The 21,502-nt window shown below is 45.6% G+C and overlaps 1 long non-coding RNA gene across 1 annotated transcript; it reads right to left on the reverse strand.

Annotated features, from left to right (window-relative positions):
* Positions 1-20,044: 20,044 nt before the first annotated feature.
* Positions 20,045-21,178, reverse strand: LOC132663925 (uncharacterized). The gene is made up of 3 exons (XR_009603323.1): positions 21,122-21,178; positions 20,653-20,808; positions 20,045-20,159 (listed from the first exon to the last, which is right to left on the reverse strand). It is a non-coding gene; the product is annotated as an uncharacterized LOC132663925 (long non-coding RNA).
* Between the last annotated feature and the right edge of the window lie 324 nt (positions 21,179-21,502).

A 21,502-nucleotide genomic window follows, 5' to 3' on the forward strand; every position in this document is an offset into this window, starting at 1 on the left:
GTCCTTTCAGAGATGAGGGCTGTCTCGGGGCAGCAAGACTTTAAGATGGCAAAGTGGAGGCTTCTCAGACCTCTCTTTTCTCTTCACCCTTAAGAAAATGGTCAGGCAATTAGGAACAGAAAAGGAAATCCCATCACATAAATAACATAAGAGAACTGAAATAACGGAAGAGAACACCTCTACTGCCACACCCTGACGTCCTTGAAGCAGGGCGGCCAGAGGCAGGGGAGCTCAGGCACTATGAGAACATGACAAGGGCAGGGGAGTGGGGAAACGGCCCAGACAAGCCGTGTTCCTGTGGTATGCCACCCAGCGAGGCTTGTTGAGTTTCAGAGTATTTGATGAGAAAACTTGGGGTAAATAGCTATACTGATGTAAGTCCTTTGGAAGCAAATGCTGTGATGGCTACTAGGAGCGTGAGCAGAAAGGAAGGAGAGCGGTTGCCATGGGAGCGCTAGGAGCCAAGAAGAAGCCTTGGGGCCTGGGCTCACGCGCATCTAATTAGTCTTATCTTTAGTGGCTGCAGGAAGAGCTCCCAGGTCAGGGACTTTCAACTTGTTTGTTCTGGACCATCAACAAGAAATACATTTTTTTAAAGTTTATTTATTTATTTTGAGAGAGACAGAGAGAGAGAGAGAGAGAGAGAGAGCGAGCGCACACAAGCAGGGGACGGGCAGAGAGAGAGGGAGAGAGAATCCCAAGCGGGCTCTGCACTGTCAGCACAGAGCCCAACCTGGGGCTCAAACTCACAAACTGAGATCATGACCTGAGCCAAAATCAAGAGTCAGACACTTAACTGACAGAGCCCCCCAGGCGCCCCTAAAAGTGCACACTCTTATGACATAAGATTCATTCTGATGTTTTCTACATAGTTTCATTCTGCTTTATTTTTCAAACACAGCTGTGGTGATAAGACGATCCCCAGTGATCTCCACCTCCTGGAGTCCACACCTTTTGATAATCCCCTCCCCTGACTGAGGGCAGCACCTGCAACTCAACATCTCTAACCATTGGAAACACAAACCAAAAGCACAATGAGATACCACCTTTCACCCATTAAGAGGGCTATCATCAATACACTACAAAGTACCAAGTATTGGCAAGGATATGGAGAATGGGGACACTTTGCACTGTTAATGGAAACGAAAATGGTTTAAAAACTTCTTACCAGACATGTCACCAGAGGCAAGGGAAACAAAAGCAAAAGTGAACTACTGGGACCTCATCAAAATAAAAAGCTTCTGCACAGCGAAGGAAACAATCAGCAAAACTAAAAGGCAACCAACGGAATGGGATAACATATTTGCAAATGATATATATGATAAAGGGTTAGTATCCAAAATATGTAAAAAATTTATACAACTCAACACCCCAAAAACAGATAATCCAGGTTTAAAATGGGCAGAAGACATGAATAGACGCTTTTCCAAACAAGACATCCAGATGGCCAACAGACACATGAAATGATGCTCAACATCACTCATTGTCAGGAAAATACAAATAAAAACCACACTGAGATACCACCTCACACCTATCAAAATGGCTACAATTAACAACACAAGAAACAATAGGTGTTGGTGAGGATGTGGAGAAAGGGGAACCATCTTGCACTGTTTGTGGGAATGCAAACTGGTGCAGCCACTCTGGAAAACAGTATGGACTTTCCTCAAAAAATTAAAAATAGACCTGCCCTACAACCCAGCAATTGCACTACTAGGTATTTACTCAAAGAACGTAAAAATACTAATTCAAAGGGATACGTGCACCTCAATATATATAGCAGCATTATCAACAATAGCCAGATTATAGAAGCAGCCTGTGTCCATCGACTGATGAATGGGTAAAGGAGATGTGGTATATATACACAATGGAATATTACTCACCCATCAAAAAGAATGAAATCTTGCCATTTGCAATGGCATGGACAGAGCTAGAGAGTATTATGCTAAGTGAAATAAGTCAGTCATAGAAAGACAAATACCATATGATTTCACTTATATGTGGAATTTAAGAACAAAACAAATGAGCAAAGGTGGGGGGCGGAGAGAAAGAGAAACCAACCAAGAAACAGACTCTTAACTGTAGAGAACACAAGGATGGTTACCAGAGGGGGGTGGGGGCTGAATTAAATAGATGTGGGGCTTAAGGAGGACACACGTGATGAGCACCAGGTGATGTGTGAAAGTGTTGAATTGATATATTGTATACTGAATCTCATATTACATTGTTTGTTGACTGGAATTTAAACGAAAACTTAAAAATATATTTATTAAAAATGGCTGAGATATTAAAATTTGTGTCTATGTATTTCACTGTAATTTAAAACAATTTTTAAAAACTCTGATAGAGCCACTCACCTGGGAGGCTCAGTCGGCTGAGTGTTCAAGTCTTGATTGTAGCTCAGGTCATGATCCCAGGTTGTGAGATCGAGCCCTGTGTTGGGTGGGCTCCTTGCTGGACATGAAGCCTCCTGAAGATTCTCTTTCGCCTTCTGCTCCTCTCCCACTCATGCTCTCCTCTCTAAAAACAAAACAAAACGAAAACAAACTCAGATGGAATCACAAAGCAAAACCCAATGTGTATGTCCCATAAAAGAGATTGGCCTAAAATAAAGTAACTAACATACTGCAGTAAAGGATGGGAAAAGTCACACCAGACAAATGAAAATAAAGAGAAAGCAGAGGTTACAATGCCACCGTCAGAGGTGGTTGCATTTAGGACAAAGAGTGCTCACTGTGATGAAGGAAGGCCATTTGTAAATGACAAAGTAGCCCAGCATCAGAAAATATTATTCAAATGCTCCAAGAAAGACAAGAAGCCACTGACAGAAATGTTTTGGAAGTAGGAGGCTTTCATTTACTCCTCTTGGTCCATGGTAAATCAGATAGGGAAAAATAATAATTAAATCTAAAAGACCCTGAAGGATATAAAAAATAAGGTAGACCTGGGGTGCCTGGTTCTACCAGTCAGTTATGCGTTTGACCTTGGTTTCTGCTCAGGTCACGATCTTAGATTCACGTGATGGAGCCCTGCGTCAGGCTCTGCGCTGACAGCATGGAGCCTGCTTGGGATTCTCTCTCTGTTCCTCTCCTTCTCTCTCCCTCTCTCTCTAAAAATAGATAAATAAACTTAAAAAAAAAAAGGTAGACAATTGATTCACATAAACTCCATTCACTATTAACAAAGAATACTTCTTGTTAAGTGCTTATAAGACAGTCAAGCACATTAACCATATATTTGGCTAGTCCATCAATTAGAAGTCTTTTCTCACAATTTATAACTACTTGTTCATAAATAAGGTAATTGTACTATTGACAGTTTTTAATTATTAAAGTAAATACAGGGGTGCCTGCCGGCTCAGTCGGTAGAGCCTGCAGCTCTTGGTCTCGGGGTTGTGAGTGTGAGCCCCATGTTGGGTGTAGAGATTGCTTAAATAAATAAACTTAAACAATTTTTTAACACAAAAAGTTTTAATCCTTTCTTTTTGCTTCCTGAGAACACATCTTTTGCATCCTTCTGTGAAAGCTTACGCGCTGAACACAAAGATTCATCAAAAACATCAAAAACCTCAAGAGATGGCCTCAGGAAAAAGACAAAGGCTACACATGGCTTTCTCTGATCTCAGGTCAGGACAATTAGAATTAATTTTAAAAATTAGGAAAAAAAAGTGTTACCTGTATATTTTCTAAAATCTCTTAATACATTCGGGCCAAAGAAGAAATTGTGATAGTTGATAACAATAGCCCTGATACTAAAGCTAAAGCATTGCTCAGAACAATTCATAGTCAAGTATTAATTTTAATAAGCGAAAAATAATTTAAACATTCAACTCTAGGAGTTAGAAAAAGAACAATATTTTAAAACTAAAGAAACTAAAGGGTGACTGGCTGGCTCAGTTGGTACAGCATTTAACTCTTGATCTTGGGGTGTGAGTTTGAGCCCTACAATGGGTGTACAGGCTACTTAAAAATAAAATCTTTTAAAAAAATGAAAATAATCAAAACAACTAAAGAAACTAGAAGGAATAAATTAATACATATAGAAAAGAGAAAAATGGCAAAACTAATCTAATATCAGCTAAAGTATATAAAAGAATACTTATAAATAAAACAGATTATTTCTAAAAATGAAACCCTAGTCTTTCCCTCCTGCTTTAGGGAAGAGCCTCAGCTCTGTGTCCTGTGCGTTTCTGCCCTGGGGACCCCCTGACTCACACCTCCAGTCGCCAGATGTGTGGACATTTCCCCCACACCAACAAACAATTCTCAGACACCAGCAGGGTGTCCTAAAATTCAACTCAATTCTGTCACCATCTACCCCAAGGTGGCATCAGATCCCACAGGCTAAGGGCTCAGTCCCCATCCCCTACATCAGATGCCAGAGTAAGTCCAGGTTGTCACCTGAACTTCTGGCCGACAGGATATAAATCAGAGGTTCCCATGACCCCCTCCTCAGGTTCCATTAATTTGCTAGAGTGACTCACAGAACTCAGGGGAACACCTACATTCACCAGCTTATTAAAGGCTCTGATAAAGGATACAGATGAACAGCCAGATGAAGAGATACTTAGGGTGAGGTCTGGGAGGGTCCTGTGCACAGGATCTTCAGTGCTGTGTTCACCAGCCCAGAAGCCCTCTGAGCCCTGTACTACTGGGGTGTTATGGAGGCTTTCTCAAGTAGGCATAATGGATCATTAACTCCATTTTCAGTCCTTTTTCCTTCTCAAGGGAATGGAGGGCAGGACTGAAGATCCCAAGCTCTGATCATGGTGACCAACCTAGGAGACACCCAGGAGCCCACCCAAAGTCAACTCATTAGAACAAAAGATGCTCCAATCACCCAGGAAATTACAAGAATTTCAGAAGCCCTGCGTCAGGAACCCGGGTCAAAGACCAAACATTAGAACAAAAGATGTTCCTACTATTCTTATCGCTTAGGAAATTACAAGAGTTTAGGAACTCTGTGCCAGGAACCAGGAGCAGAGACCAGTATACATTTTCCATTATGTCTCAGTTTCCTAGGAAAAAAATAAATAAATGGAAACTATTTAGAGAATATAAACTATTCAAATGTCAAGAAAAAATGAGAGAATGGTTTCAGGGGGCTATCCCTTGGGGAGAAAAGGGCAGAGATGGTTTCACAAGTGAAGTCTACAGACCTAAGGAACAGATAAACCAAAGATATGCAAATGTTTCTCAATTCGGGAGGTGGGGGGAAAACATTATAACAGTGTTATGTAGTCAGCGTCATGCAGATACCAAAATCTGAAGTGGATAGCACCAAGAAATATCACAAGCAATCTCATGTAGAATTACTAATGCAGAAATTCGAAGGAAAATACTAGCAAATGCAATCAAGCAGCATCTGAGAGCATGATCAATTGTTTTCATAACTGGAATATATAAGAATGACTGAATATGGAAAAACCTACGAACAAAATTAATTGCCTGTACGGATAAAATTGGAAAAACAAGACCATCTCCATAGATGTTGGAATGAGATTGGATAGTTTCAAAATCTATTCCTTAAAACCTTTTCATAAAAGATGGAAAGAATAATTAACCTAAAACCCAATACCATAGTTAGCAGAGAAATAATGAAAGTTTGTTAATAAGGTGAAACAAGACAAGGATGTCCACCATATTTCAGTGTTGTTCTGAAGTATTTGAAGACGAAAGAATTTTCAGCATAGAGGAAAGGAGATACAGATTTAAGATGGCAGTTAAATGAGAACTTTATTGCCCCCAATTTGAATTGTAAATATAAACTTATGACTTATGTTTTCTTAAGAAACAAGAACAACTAAACTTATCTCTTAGCTCTGTCCACTGATAAATCTGGAAACAATGACCAAGCCAGAAGCAAGGAGCTTCCCCAGCCCCCAGGCTGTGGTTGCTATGACCAAGTCCCACCTTGGGGAACTAGAACTTCTGCAGAGGGCAGATCCCTCGTCAGGGGTGGGATGACCTGAAATGTCTCGTCGCATCAGATAGCGAAGAAGTGAGGTTGTGTCGAAAGGACTCAGAAGACAATCTGAGGAAACTCTCACTGGCCAGCAAGAGGACAACCGGATCAATAACGCAGTGGAGGGCTGCCTGGGTGGCTCAGTCAGTTGAGCATCCGACTCCTGATTTCAGCTCAGGTCATGATCTCACGGTCACGGGATTGCGCCCCTCGTGGGGCCCACGCCCAGCGTAGATCCTTCTCGGGATTCTCTCTCTCTGCCCCTCCCTCACACGTTCTCTCTCTCAAAATAAATAAATAAACGTTAAGAAAAATAACACAGTGTATTGAAGCACACCAAATATGTTTAAAATGTTAGTTCATAATAATACTAGATAATACTAAACACACCCAACACCACCCCCACACCTAAAAAAGAGGAAAGAAATCAAGAAAGCAGAAAGCACATTGGTTACCTCTGGAAGATGATGAAGGGGAAAAAAATTGGGCTTCCAAGCTTTTATTTCACCTTTTCTTTATAAAGATGAGAAGCTAGTATTCCGGCTCGTAAATGAAGATAAAGGCTGAGAGAATATCACTATTCTGCAATCCCTAATGAATTAGAGGATCTAAGCAGCGGGCATCAGTGGCTGCTGACACCACAAGAAGAGAGAGATAGCCAGAGATAATAGGCTTTCCAGTGGAGGAGCATCGCCCTTATGACACACGCCTGTCCAAATAATCAAGCCAGAATCCAATTAAGTCCCTAGATCCTACTTACTAGTCATCTGTGGGAAATGCAGAGAGTAGAGGAAGGTGTTGAAAAGGATCAAGAGAACAACAGACTGATCCCACCTAAAATATTAATGCAAAGTCTTAGTAAGATATTAATTGTTAGCAGAGTTCATCAGTACGTTATAAAACCATAGCCAAGTAGAGAATTGACACATTGATTCAAAGATGGTTCAGTATCAGGAAATCTACCAGTGTAAATAACCGTATTAAAAGTCAAAGAGAAAAACCAAATGATCATTTCAAAATTTATTCTTGATTGAAGTCACAAGTGCATAGGAATGGAAGAATATTTCAATTACTCACTAAGATAAATGTATGAATATATACTACTTAATGGTGAAATGTGACATTAAAATTGGGCACATGTGGTATGCACTTTTTCCATTATTTAATATCATTTTTATTATTAAATTATTAATAACTATTAGACAAAAGAAAGAAAATATAATCATAGGAAAGAAGGCAAGAATATGCTTATTTGGATGTGATAAGATTATACGCCTAGAGAGCCTAAAAGAATACAAATTTTATTATAAGGAAAAAGAAGTCAGCAAGATGGCTGGATCACGACTGTCATGTAATTGTTAACCGTGTGCCAGGCACCGTGCCCAGTACTTCTTATATAGGAACTGGTTTCATTGTCATAACAATCTATGAGGTAGACATGGTTCTCACCATCCCGGCTTTACAGAACAGGAAACGGGGGCACAAAGAAGTTAGTAATTTGCCCACAGCTGGTAAGTGGTGCAGCCAAAATAAGAATCGTTGATGTCTTTATTTGCCAGCAACACCCACTTTTGAACATGTCCCATTGATTATAACCTAATTAGAAACATCTAGAAATGTGCTTATCAAGAAATGAAGAAGACCCAGGGGTGCCTGGGTGGCTCAGTGGGTTGAGCCTCCTGCTCTTGATTTTGGCTCAGGTCACGATCTCATGGTGGTGGCATCGAGCCCCACGTCAGGCTCCACACTGAGAGGAGCCTGCTTGGGACTCTCTCCCTCTTTCTTTGCTCTTCCCCTGCTCGTGCTCTCTCTCTCTCTCTCAAAATAAATAAATAAACATTAAAAAAAAAAAAAGAAATGAAGAAGACCTGTATGAACAAAACTTTAAAAGAGAAGAAGAAAGATGATAAAGGGCAGAAGAGCTGAATTTTTGGTGACCTCTAACCTGACTGGTGTCTAGACCACTGGTCTCCAAAGTCACATGTGAATACCAGACCTTCCCATTGGGATAAGTGTTGATGTGTCTGGGTCACTGTAAGGCAGTGGGCATGTCCGGAAAAATAAACAGAAGCTCCCTAACAAGAGCATTACCCCCTCCCCTCACACACTTGCTTTTAGCTCATTGTAGCTCAGTACGCTTTGCCTCCACCCAAGTAAGTAAATATATGGGTTCTATTATTAAATTGAGAGCGTTTTTATTGCAAATCATTGCAATGAGATGGAGAACAACCAGGAAAGTCTTATGTCATTTATGGCAATTTTCAGATGATCGCATAATAAAATACTTAAATGAGGTTTTTAGCTTAGACATTACAGCAAAGAGTTAAAAATGTTGTTAAGTTTCTCAATGCCTAGAAGTGTCTCAGAGTAGTTACCTAGCAGATACTCTCAAAAAAGGATTAGGCATAATCTACTCCTTCCTGGTAAGTTTCAGGTTTTAACACTAGGATGTTCAAAAGAAAAGTGTTGGGATGAGAGCATTTTTGCTGCTGTAATTTTGTGTCGTGAGAATTCTTACAACATTCTTAAAAATTGGGGAATTTTTTTAACTTGTTTTGAAATCTTCCAAAAGAAGAATCCACTTGATAAAAATATGAAAAGTAAAACATCTTCTAATTAATATGCAAAATTTCCTGACCCACATCAGGAAAGATGAAACTGACTCCCTTAAAATCTTTCTAGAATGAGTGTAAATTCTTGAATTACTGAGACACAACCCAGGAGAGCAGCCCAGGTCCTACCTCCTCCACCTGGATTCATGCTTATTCTGGAGAATCATTTCATCAATGATGGATGGAAAACCAAGGGTCAAAATAAATGGAATCTAGAGCCAGACTTCACATGTCTGCATCAAAAGCTGCAAAACAAATTAAAAAAAAAAATGATGCATGGGGCGCCTGGGTGGTTCAGTCAGTTGAGGGTCCAACTTCAGCTCAGGTCATGACCTCACCATTTGTGGGTTTAAGCCCGGTGTCGGGCTCTGGGCTGACAGCTCGGAGCCTGCAGCCTGCTTCAGATTCCATGTTTCCCTCTCTCTCTGCCCCTTCCCTGCTCATGCTCTGTCTCTCTCTCACAAAATAAATAAACATTAAGAATATTTTTTAAAAACAAAAAAAAATGATGCATAGCCTATCACACTGCTCTATTACTAATATTTTCTACTAATATTTTTGTATCATTAAATAACATGAAAATATTTTAAAATAGTGTTTATTTCCTCTTCCACTTATCATTTTCACTTCTATTTTTGCATATGTGTGATAATATACATGATAGATTAATGCAGTTACATATCTACATACCTTAAAAATAAATCTATATAAACCCATAATTAAGAGAAATAAATATACTGGGGGCACATGCTGGCCTAAGGTACATGTTACAACTTGGAGACTCCTATATTGACTTTCCAAAGTTGCAATAATTTGATGATTGAATAATCTGCCTTTTTTGGCTACTTAGCAGAAAGTTCTTAAAAGTCTGCCCCCAGCGAGACTTTTCACTCTTATGTGGATCCTGAGAAACTTAACAGAAGACCATGGGGGAGGGGAAGAAAAAAAAAAAGAGAGAGGGAGGGAGCCGAACCATAAGAGACTCTTAAAAACTGAGAATAAACTGAGGGTTGATGGGGGGTTGGGAGGGAGGGGAAAGTGGGTGATGGGCATGGAGGAGGGCACCTGTTGGGATGAGCACTGGGTGTTGTATGGAAACCAATTTGACAATAAATTTCATATTAAAAAAAAAAAGTTCTACCTGTTGGTTCAGTGGATAAAAGCAAAGTGAGGCCTTAAACACACACAGAGAGGCTCTGCTGAGACATTTGCATTTGATGATAGGAAAAAAGATCTAGCTGATCTCCTGTCAGTGTTTTAAAGGAGAATTTAAATTAGTAGTTAATGGTCTGAAAAATCAATTTCTTTATGTATTTTTTTCTGATTCCCAATACGGAAAGTAACTGGATTCCTGTGTGAGGCCGCCTAACTCTACCTGTTACTGGTACTGTCACTTACCTTTGCCGCTTGCGGCCAGTAGAGTGGTGGCTCCCCAAGTCACCCAGTTTGCCATTTCTGTCAGAAGAGATTATTCACCAGCAGGACAATCACGTCATCAGGAACTATTTTCTGTGAAGGGACAGTTTAAATCATGGCTCTCTACCTCAGCTGCATGTCACAATCCCTGGGGGTCTTCAGGAAGGTCTGAGGCCCCGGTCACCCCAGCCCCTGGGGGTCTGAGGTCACTGGTCTGGGAATTGGGTTTTCAGAACCCCCTCGGCTAACAGGAGTCAGAGCCCCAGGGCCTGCCGTGACCCTGGGAGCAAAGGTTGCAAAGGCTGAAGGCCAAAGCGCGTGTGTCCCTGTGGGAGCTGAGGCCCCACCCCTGCCAATGGCTCGGGGGTCCCCGGCACCTGCCACACGGGCAGGGGCCCCATCTCGCTTCCACCGCTATTTTCAGACGTTGTTATTTTTTATCTCAGGGCTAAGCTCTTCCCAGAGTTTAAAAGAGTTGTACAGAGTTGCCCTTTTCTTCAATAAAGTGGTAAACATATCATGAGACGCTTCCCGCAGGCGGCAGAGGTCATAAAATGGACTTGGACGTTGGACACACAGAGATCCTTGTCAGTGGATAAAGAACAAAAGATCTGTTGCCTCCATCTCCGTACAAATAGTCAGCAGGTAAGACCTTGGAAACACAGATGGAAGCACAGAGGAAAACCTGGCCGAGGAACACGGGTGCCTCGAATCACTTCAGTTTGGAACCCGGCAGGATTTTCAGGAAGATGCAAAAGGGAATCGAGACGGTGACAAGCTGTGATTTGCCCATTTTTACATGTGTAGCTAATAAAGCAAACGCTCTACGAGAGTGTCACCTCTTCAAGTCTCACCACTTGGACACTCTTGTAAGTTGGACACGTGGAACAGGGGGCGCTGATGTGACCGGTCCGGGCGGACGTTTGCAGAACCACCGACCAGAGATCAGTGCGACCATCCAGCGGCGAGAAGACAACCCGAAGGCAGGCAGCCGGTAGGCGGGACACAACTGCGGGGTACCCAGCTATCACAGTTCATGCGACTGCAGGATGAAACTGAGGCTGGAGAGTGGGTTCCCGGGGTTTCCCCTCGAGTGACCTGGTGGCAAAGGCCCAAACCGGGGATCTCAGGTGCGCAGAGGGAGTCTGGGGGGAGACGCAGGTCCTGCTCCAGGAGAACATGGCTTTGAGCAGCAAAGGGGACACCTGCCCTGGGGACCGGGAAGCCGTGTGCAGACGGGTGTGGAGCGCTCCAGAGAGATCGTTCTAGAGACAAGCCTGGCAGCGTCTGCGTGTGGGCTGGCCGAGGCCGGGACGTGGGCCAGACTGTCCAGGGAGAGAGAAAGACCACAGGAAATACTGGAAGTTCAGGTGATGACAGAGACACGGGGAGTGGGGACCTTCCCTCCTGCAGACCCAGCAGTCTGAACAGCACCAGCAGGGAGAGCGAGAGTGGGGCAGGACGTGTCCAAGGACTTATTACGTCCAGTGATATTGGGGTCCGGTGACCGGTGGCTTCCCACAGGGAGGCTGATTCCAGGAGGGCTGAGCCAGACGGAGGATAGAGGGCCATGAAAGTGGGGAAGACGGCCAGAAGCGTGTCTGTGAGGAGAGGAGGATGGGGACAAGTCTCTGTAATTCTGCAGAGGAAACGATGTGATCACGTGTAACCTGCCAGCGAGAAGCTGCTGGGGGAGGACAGAGGAAGTACCGAGAGGACCCACACGGCTCCAGCCGAGGACAAGCAGGTCCCTGCCGGGGACACGGCCGCTTGGGCTCTGGAGAGACGGGATGTGGAGGAGCCTTCGGCGGAGTGGGAGCACCTGCACCCTGCTGCTGGGGAGGAGGATGGCAGTGAGGTCAAGGGGGGAGAGAGAGGGACACCGGAGAGGGTGTAACAGAGAACATGGGAGGCTGCGGGAGGGGTGGTGAACACCCCCAAAATAGGAAACTTAAGTGACATTACTTCATGTGGTACCAGGGTCCATGGAGGGTCCAGGAGGAGGGTCTGGTGAGGGTCCGGGAGGAGGGGGTTCCATGGAGGGTCCAGAAGGAGGGTCTGGTGAGGGTCCGGGAGGAGGGGGTTCCATGGAGGGTCCAGGAGGAGGGTCTGGTGAGGGTCCGGGAGGAGGGGGTTCCATGGAGGGTCCAGGAGGAGGGTCTGGTGAGGGTCCGGGAGGAGGGGGTTCCATGGAGGGTCCAGGAGGAGGGTCTGGTGAGGGTCCGGGAGGAGGGGGTTCCATGGAGGGTCCAGGAGGAGGGTCTGGTGAGGGTCCGGGAGGAGGGGGTTCCATGGAGGGTCCAGGAGGAGGGTTCATGTGGTTGCAGCAGGTGTGTTGATGAGGGTACAGGCCGGGTCTATTCCAGGAGCTGTGGCTGTGGAGAGAATGTGAGCATTTGCCAGAACAGGGAGAAAATGCATAACGTCTGGAGAAGAGTTGAGCCACGGAAGAAGATCCGCTGGGGGTCCTGTGGGTAGTTGTTGGGGCAGCCCTGAAGGCAGGCCCGGGCTGTGGGGTTCACCACCCCCCTCAATACAGGACAGAGCATAGGACCTTCTCAAGGGCTTGCCCAGATGTGCGGGCACAGGGAGGGGAGGAAGCTGCGGGCAGCCAGATACCAAGTAAGAGATCAGACTGAGGTCACATCAGAGAGATCAGATAAGTCTCTCAGCCCATGAATTTTATTTTTCCTCAAACCTCGAAACAATGTCTCATCAGAAAAGTAGATGAATGACATCACTGGGACGTTTGAAGAATCATATCCAAAGCTACCGTGAACCTGGATACCTTCAGAACAAAGGGTAGCCACGTGTGTAATCATTAGGTGCCGAGTCATCATTATCTGGCTTGTAGAACAGCCACCTTCCGGGACTTGTTCCCTGGTGGCGGACGGGCCCGGCAGACATAGTCTCTGAAAGTGTGGGTCTCAGCGCAATAAGAATGTCCCCAGCTGTCTGACAAACCAACAAGTTGTTGGCGATGGTATCACAATTTATCCCTATCCCTATTGCTATTCTAATTTATAAAAAAGAAGAGCGAGAGAGACAGTACCCGAGAGCCAGGTTCACAGTCGTCATCTCGACGCCCACGCCAGGCAAGGACCATTATCAGCCTCAAATGTCTTAGTCAGACTTTTGTGGATGGAGTCCAGATGCGTGTGCCCCTCTCCTCTTGATCATATTTGCCAGCTAGGAGAGGAAGAGGGACAGGAGCAGGCTGTAAAATACTACTCAATGCGGCTGAGGGACACCCCAGCCCCGATGACCACACGGGAGCAGAGAGCAGTGAGCACGAGAGGCAGAGTGTGCAATGACGTGCAAGGGCACACCTGCGTGATTCATCCCATGGGGCTTGGGGTTGCTGGGGAATTGAAGGCCTGGTGCCTGGAAGGCAGGAGTAAGAGGCATAGACAGGAAAACAGTGGAAATCCGGGTGAAAATCTGCCAGGACCCCCAGACCTGCATGTGCACCGAGGGAAGCCGTGCACCTTCCCTTTGGTGGGAGGCATGTTCCCCAAAGGCTGTAACCGCTTCCCAAGCCCGGGTCTGCCTGGAGACTTGCTTTAACCTGTAGAATGTGGAATTGGTGATGGGCCAAGTCTGGGCTCAGGACCTGAGGCCTCCTTTAGCGCCTGCTCCTGGCTCCCTGGAAACCCCACTGGGCTGCCACGTGACCCAGCCGGGCCACCCCCAGGATGAGGCAGACAGAGGGTGCCCCCGCCCCACTGGCCAGTCTTGGCTACAGATTCGTGAGTGAGCGGGATGAACTGCCCAGCAGAGCCTGTCCTCGATTGCTGACCCACAGCATCTCAGGCCTAATTAATGCTTGTGTTTCTTTAAAACCACTATGTTTAGGGGGTGGGTTTTTTGTTTTTTGTTTTAAATACAGCAAAAACTGGGGCGCCTGGGTAGCTCAGTCGGTTAGGCGGCCAACTTCGGCTCAGGTCATGATCTCACGGTCCGTGAGTTCGAGCCCCGCGTCGGGCTCTGTGCTGACAGCTCAGAGCCTGGAGCCTGTTTCAGATTCTGTGTCTCCCTCTCTCTCTGCCCCTCCCCCGTTCACGCTCTGTCTCTCTGGGTCTCAAAAATAAATAAATGGGGGCGCCTGGGTGGCTCAGTCGGTTGAGCGCCGACTTCGGCTCAGGTCACGATCTCACGGTCCGTGAGTTCGAGCCCCGCATCGGGCTCTGTGCTGACAGCTCAGAGCCTGGAGCCTGTTTCAGATTCTGTGTCTCCCTCTCTCTGACCCTCCCCCGTTCATGCTCTGTCTCTTTCTGTCTCAAAAATAAATAAATGTTAAAAAGAAATTAAAAAAAAAAATAAAATAAGTACAGCAAAAACTGACAGGCGCACCTTCGTGGGAAACTACAAACTGAACCAGAAAGCCGCGTGACTCAGGGTCACAGGTGGAGCAGTGGGAAGGGATGAGACACACACTTCTACCTGGTTCTCAGCTGTTATTCCAACCGTGAGCCGCCACCTGCATCTGGGTGCTTACGTGCCAGGAAGGGGGACAGAACAGCCTTTCTGCAGGAACTCAGGGGCCCAGAGGACCCCAAACAGGGACATAACGTGGGAGAACCACATCAGTCTGCTTCCAGTGGGGTAGTGCATTACCAAACCTGTGGTCACCTTCTTCTTCTGGCAGGAAAAGTCACAGAGAGGAGAAAACCCAGCTTTCTGCTGTCACACACCACCCTCCCCCGTCACCATGCAGAAAGGTCAAGCAGCTTTGAGGGGCCTTACTCCCAAATACGAAAGAGCATCCAAATGCAGAGAAGGAAAAGTTCTTCCTCTGCTTTCTCAGGCTCGGTGGTTGGGGCTTATACATCAAATGGATAAAAGACAGATTAACAGGAGAAAAAACCCAAGAGTTTATTTGCATGTGCAACTTGCATACACGTGGGAGGACTCAGCGGTGAGTGACTCAAAGGGGTGGTTAGGATCTGGGGCTTTAAACCATCTTAACAGAAGGCGATAAATCGTGGAGAAGAGACAAGACAAAGGAGAAAGGGTGTGGGTTTGTAAGGGTGGTGATCATGGGCTGATAAATATCTGGGGAAACGAATGGAATATGAGGGATCTTTTAGCAAGCTCTGTTAGGGCCGGTTTTCCGTCTCCAGTGAGACAGGTTGCATCACATGGTCTCTTCTGGAACTGGACAGGAGTGGGGAACATCTTCACAAGGGAAAACGTATACCCTGCATTCAGGCAGAAAGGGGAGGATAGAGAGTTTTTCCTGAATCCGCTGTTTCTCCATTGCCTTCCACTCAAAATAATCCTTATGCCAAAGCGGTCTATTTTGGGATGGTCTATTCTGATCTCCTTCACAAGGATAACCAGATACTTGAAAAGAGTTATAACATGAAAAGCAAAGAATAAGACCATCATACACGAAAAAGAACACAAAATAAACATCAGCATTGGGGACAGTAAAAATCAACTTCAAAAAGCCCCTGTAATTAGTATGTGCAGGGATATAAGAGAAAATATTGAACCTGTAAATCAAGGACCAGACGCTGTGAAAAGAAAAATCAAAGAGTAAGTGAAAAGCTAGGAAATTAAAGCATGATAGTGAAAATTAAAATTTCAGTAGAAGCATGGGAAAATAATGTTAAATCTGTCTTTGAGAAGGTGAAACCATAACCGATGGAGACTTGGAAAGAAATAAACTGACTGGATCAGTTTGAGGTTGACTGGTGAGCACTTGAGAAAGCGAGACCAGGGGAGGCAGCTGAGGAGGCTCTCGGCACCTTACACACGAATCTCCCCTGGAGGGAAGGACTCTACTTTTCAAACGGAGAGGATCACCACGTCCCAGCAAAATGAATGGAATAAGCCAAGGCACACGGCCATAACCGTGAGTGGGAGAGCAGATTGTGAAACATTCCGAGGGAAGGGAGTTACTTTACAAGAGAGAGGGGATAAGATGTTAGCAGACTCCTTACCATTATTAAAAATAGAAGAAAAACTGGGATAGGCCCTGAAGAAAAATTATATTCAACCTAGATTTCATACTGAGTCAAATTATGAAGGATGAGAGTAAAAATGTATCACTCAGGCACCATTTTCCAGGAAGCTGCTTGAGGAGGCCTTCTGTACAAATGAGAGAGGAAGCTAAGAAAGACAATGACAGGGATTGAAAACCAGGGACCCACCAGAGGGAGGTGGAGAGCAGCCCCAATATGCTGCTAATGGGAGGCCCCAGGACCACAGCTGGACGGCAGCTGCAGGGACAGCAGGTGCACATTCCAGGAGCCTGAGCGCGAGGGGAGGGAGAGAACAATGGCGCCCACGTGTAATCGGGTATTTTGGCAGAGTAGACAAGTGCACTGGAGAGGTTGGGGGGTAGAACAGAGATACAGATTAAGAAAAGCTGGAAAATGAAAAGGATGTGGCACTTATTAACTACAACCAAAAAGTATGTAATAAAGGAACTTGAAGTTTCTTGGATACATCAATTAACATGTTTTTCCCCCAGTTTAGGGGGGAATTAGTTGGCCATTTTTCTTCAAATATTCTTTCTTCCCCTTTCTTTCCCTCCTCTTCTCCCGTGAGCTGTTATGTATACATTGGTGCAGCTGATGGTGTCTCGCAGGTTTCTGGGGCTCTCTTTTGTTTTCTATTTCTCAGACTAAATAATCTCAGTTCGCTGAACCTTCTGGCTGCTCAAATCAGGTGTTGGGTTTAGTGCCCACGGTGTTCACTTCAGTTATGGTACTCTTCAGCTTCGGAAATTTTATTTGTTTTCTCAGCCTTTTAACACCTTTATAATCTCTATTTGGTGACACACCGTTCTCACTCTGTTATTTCTTCAGACATGGTTTCCTTTAGTCTTTGAACATATTTATAGTAACTGATCTAAAGTCTCCATCTTGTAAGTCCAGCATCTGGACTGTTGTAGGGATACTTTTTATTTCCTGTGTTTGGGCCACACTCAGCTGTTTGCACGTCATCTAAACTTCAGCGTGCATCAAAATCACCCAAAGGACTTGTTAAAATGGAGGCTGGGCCTCATCCCCAAGTTTCTGGGGTCCAGGAATTTCTGACATAGTCCCGGTTGCTTCTGCTGTGGCTGGTCCACGGAAAACACTTTGAGAACCACCAGCCCAGGCTAGACCCACCACCATCTCGGCCTCAAAGCAGGGTCCGTGTCTTACGAGTCTCTTACTCCACAGGGTATCCAACACAGTGACTCACAAAGAGCCATTCTCCTAGCTTTATTGATATTGAATTACTGAATTTCAAAGGTGTGTCACAGAACATGGGATACACATCGAGGTTCTAAAGAAGAACCAAAAGAGAATGAAGAAGGGCGTGTGGCCCGTTCATAAGTGAGGCTGCTTCATCAGTGAACAAAGAAAGGGGAAGGCGTGAGCTTGGTGATCTCCAATAGCATTCCGGGCATCAAGTCGTTAATGATCTCAGTTTTCACACAAGGAAGAAAGACTTAATTTTTTAATCATAGCATGCTTCTAGTGATTAGTAGATTCAGTATGAGTGAACACTGATGTCTTTTTACTAATGGGAAAATTGTTAGTTACTAATGGGAAAATCATGACGATTAGTGCCCAGCTAAAAAATGCCAGACACAGAAACCGAAGCAACAAGCAGAGGCAGCCGTGTGCAGGACGGTGGGCAGGGGGCTGCCCGGCTTTGAGCCCGCAATGCCACGTGCACTCAGGCCCTCAGTTTCTCCCTCTGTAGAATGGGCACCAAAATACATCCGCTTCAGAGGGTAAGTCCTCAAAGCGGTGCCTGCTACACAGTGAACGTTTGTTAAAAATGCCAACCGGTGCAGCCCCTGTGGAAACCAGAATGGAGGTTCCTCAAACCATTAAAAATAGAGCTACCATGTGACGCAGTAATTTCACTGCTGGGTACCTACCCAGGGAAAATGACAACACGAACTCGAAAAGATACCTGCACACCCGTGTTCACTGATGTTTCACTTACAATAACCAAGATATGGAAGCCACCTAAGTGACCTCGGTGGATGAGTGGAAACGGGCAATACTTCCAGCAGAATTCTATTCAGCCATCAAAAAGAAAGAAATCTTGTCATTCGTGACAACACAGAGGTCTTGGGGACATCACGCTAAGTGAGATAAGCGAGGCAGGGGAAGACAAACACCGTATGATCTCACTTACATGTGGGATCTAAAACACCAGCAATGATAAAACTGTGGAGTCATTGCTAGAGTGGGTATTGTAAGCCCTGGAGGGTGAACAGGGCGAGAGCTGAAACGTCAGCGATGTTCTGGTCCCAAGGCTGTCGAGCGCGATAGCACTCTGAGAACAGAGCCCCGGGACACCGCAGAGGACAATTAGATACAAAATCCACTGTGGCCCCCTGACGCTCCCTGAAACTACACGTACTCCCTTCACGTAGCCAGCAGGTGCATGTCTGGTTAATGTCTAAAGATCCTTTGTGTTCCCTACCCATGCTCTGATATCCTTTGATACTCATATCTAAGAAAATATGAAATAAAGACTCTGTGCAGTTTGCTGCTGCAGCTGTTTCACTGGTGGAAGCATATGCCCGCACGTCCGCTCCATCCAGTATCTGAGAACTTCTTGGGTGTGCGGCCACACAAAACAAAAAGCAGACCCGTAGACACGGAGGAGTGGGGGCGGGTGGAATCAGTGAAGGGGTTGAAAGGCACAAACTTCCAGTTACGAAATGAGTAGGTCCTGGGTGTGGCAGACAGCATGGTGATTGATGGTAGTTAATAATAACTGTGCTGTACATCTGAGAGTTGCCAAAAGAGTAGATCTTAAAAGTTCTCATAAAAGGGTTAATAATAAAAGTAAACCAGCAGAGAATCTTCTCAGGTTAGTCTGTGCTTTCAGGGATATGTTTCCCAGTGAAATTGAGAATGGGAGAGGTACTGGGACCGTGCAGGGGAAGAAAAGGCTCTCCTAAAGTCCGGTGGGTCCCAGGGGTCTCTAGGGTGATGGCACCCTGTGTAGACAAACCGTGGCTGTCCCGCACTCATATCTGTACATTGCCAGCCCCCATCTCCCACTTCTCCAGACATCCTGCACCTGCAGGAAAGGAGAGGAAGAGAGAGGACGAAAGGCAAACTCACGTCCCCATCAGCTTTTTCGGTCATGCTGTGGTGGGTGCTTCTGGAATGGAAGTGATTTCAGGTTCGTGACCCTCCCAGAACCCATGAGAATCCACATCCCAGCCCTGATTTTAGGCTGATGGCTAGTGAATCTGAACGGGATCAACCGAAGGAAACTGGACAAACATTCCTCCTCTTGTAAGGGGTTCAGATTTCCCCCGAGAGCCCTGGAATTGACTGTAAGTTTTGGCAAAGAGCATCACCCACCAGTGCGGGGCTCATAAAGTGTACAGGTCTCTGGAAGACGGGTTTCTCCAGCTGGATTTCACAATGAGAAACACACCTCAGTAACACAGCCGGAGGCGAGGAACCAGTCCCGGATGACTGATGTGGGGACTGCACAAAGGCGGCAGAAGGGGCAAGAGTCGGTCATGCTACTGGCCTGGCCGAGGCCCCTCCTGCCTGGCGGTGTAATTCCCGCGGACTCTGCATGCCGGGAGAGGCTAGTCCTCTGGGTCACCCTGTGCGCGCTCAGGCACTCTCTCCTCTTTCCCTATCTTCCCTTCTTTTCTTTCTTCCTTTCATCCTTTTTGGCTGAGAGGGCCAAATTCAATTGTGTGTTCTCTCTTCAAGCTTTCCGTCACAGAGATTTCCAAACACACACAACGGGAGCGGTAGGCACACAACAGTCCCCGAGAAGGCTCTGTCACCAGCCTCCCATATCACATTGAGCCAGTTTTGTTCTCTTTGTTCCCCACTGATGGGGTTCTTGAGCAAACGGCTAAGAAAGAATTCTTGAGATGTCTTTGGTGCGAAAAGGTGGTTTTACTAAAGCACGGGGACGGGACCCGGGGGCAGAAAGAGCTGCCCTGGGGTTGTGAGGGGTGACTGATTATACACCTTTAGGTTTGTGGAGGGAGGGCGATAGAGATAAAGTCAGTTTCTAAGGAATCTGGAAGCAAGGCTTTCAGGACCTTGAGATAAAGTTATTTTCAGTCTTTAATAAAACACAAACACCAAGGGAGTAGGGCAGCCAGGAGTTGCCTGAAGAAGGTCTCGCTCTGCGTGTTTCAGGTGTCTGTCAGTGGGCTGCGGGCTGGAAGGAGATTTCATTTAAGCTACGTTTCTCTTGCCTTTGTTTCCTTCACCACCCTCTACTTTTCCTCCACCACCCAATGTTTTCCTGGAGCAGTTTACAGCAAATCCCAAAATTTCACTTTTTTTTAAACGTTTGTTTGTTTATTTTGAGAGAGAGAAACAGAGTGCGAGCAGGGGAGGGGCAGAGAGAGAGAGGGAGACACAGAATCCGAAGCAGGCTCCAGGCTCTGAGCCATCAGCACAGAGCCCAGTGTGGGGCTCGAACCCCACGGTGAGATCATGACCTGAGCTGAAGTTGGATGCTCCACCGACTGAGCCACCCAGGTGCCCCCAAAATTTCACTCTTAAATGCAGCATTTTGTCTCTCTAAAAACTAAGCACTTAAAAAAAAAAAAACCTATCCAAAATACACGATCACACTTTCCCTAATTAACAACAATCCCTCCATATCATCTAATATATAGTTTGTTTTAAAATCTCTCAAAAAATACCTGCTACAGTTGTTTTTGTTCCAATAGGCTCCACTCAAGGTCTCCATGGCGCATCTGGCTGTTAGTCTCTTAAGCTCTCTCAGCGTATGACACTTTCGTCTGTCTTTCTCTCCCCAGGCCACATGTCCGGCCGGCTCAGGTTCCCACAGTCTAGACCTGCCCAATTGAATTGTCAAAGTTGTCAGAAGTTCAGAGATAACAGAAGTAAAGCCAGTGAATCACCTAAGTAGCAATGAGTAAAATTTATCGCGCCCACACCCACAAGACGGTTTGCATGCCAGGAGCACTTAGACCAAGCACCGCGTGAGGCTTGGCGTATTGTCCTAAAAAGTGGATCCTGTCGTGAGAAGGCAGGGACTGCATATTCTTCCCAGGGATTGGGTATAATGTTAGAATGTTCCCGAATTAAAGGGAATTGGTCACCAGTTACCTCATATCAGCTTCAGGGGACAGTTTAAATTTCACTTACGATTTCCAGAGGCACCAGCAAGAAGTAACCCAGGCAAGTGAGCCTCCCTTGTCTGGCAAGACAGAAAAAAAAAAAAAAAAAATGCTAAATTGAGCTTTGTGTGACTAAATTGGTTTTGTCTGCACAGGGAATTTTCAAGTATGGTTGCCATTTGTGTTTCATTTCACCAGTGTAACTAACACATTCCTTTGCTCCCCAAGCTCCTATAAACTGGTGTTTGGATCTGGAGGCTTGTTTACACGTGGGTTTGAACTTTTCAGCATGGATATTCTAGGATATTCTACACACGGTGCTGGCAGTTCCTCCCACACCCCTAATGTCTGGTGACCCTAGTCTGCTGGACCTGATATTGGTAGGAGGCAGGGGGAAGGTCAGGTCAGC

Source organism: Panthera onca, chromosome D4 (assembly GCF_046562875.1).
Source record: "Panthera onca isolate mPanOnc1 chromosome D4, mPanOnc1 haplotype 2, whole genome shotgun sequence".
Taxonomy (NCBI): domain Eukaryota; kingdom Metazoa; phylum Chordata; class Mammalia; order Carnivora; family Felidae; genus Panthera; species Panthera onca.